Genomic DNA, 732 nt, shown 5'->3' on the forward strand with positions numbered 1-732 from the left:
GGTACTCATACATGGCACAACATGAATGAACATTTAGAAGTAGTATGCCAAGTGAAAAAAAGCCATGTTGCCCAACCCCCTGTCCTGACTTCGATCTGGACACCCTCCTCCTTGCAGACTCCCATCCCCCAACCCTCTTTCCCAGACCGAGTCAGGCTCCTCTCCTCAGTTCTCTTGGGGCAAAAAGTTTGCCCTTCCTTTTCTTCTTAAGAGTTGCTGTGCCATTGAAACCTTACAGCTACAGCTCTCAGGCTTCGTAAGCTTTGCATGTATTCACAAGGACCTAAATACACGTATCTATCGTCTCTCATAGTGTACATGGGTCACATAGGTTAAAATTGCAGGTACAGTTTTTAAGTTAATACCTTTTAATGATGTCTTTGCAAAGCATACCATTATGGTGCGAGGCGGTTATCTTTACCTACACGTATACGTTTGGATTCTTTTATTCAGACAATTTAATTAATAGAGCGTACGGGTGTATTATCAGTGTTACTCAACACTGACGTGAGATCGGAAGACTCCGGTAAAGTGAAGACGATGCACAAGTGCCCTCTCGGGCGCTCAGGTGTTCCACCAGGCCCCAGACTCGCGGCTCCCAGGTGAGCGGAACAGCGCCCCCTCTGGCAGCTGGGGCCCCGGCCACCACACCCCTGGAGTGCGGGCCCCGCGCCGCGGGACGCGCCGGCCCTATCAGCAACCTCTGGCCCTCTCCTCGCCCCGCCTCTGGGC

Source organism: Prionailurus viverrinus, chromosome D1 (assembly GCF_022837055.1).
Source record: "Prionailurus viverrinus isolate Anna chromosome D1, UM_Priviv_1.0, whole genome shotgun sequence".
Lineage (NCBI taxonomy): Eukaryota > Metazoa > Chordata > Mammalia > Carnivora > Felidae > Prionailurus > Prionailurus viverrinus.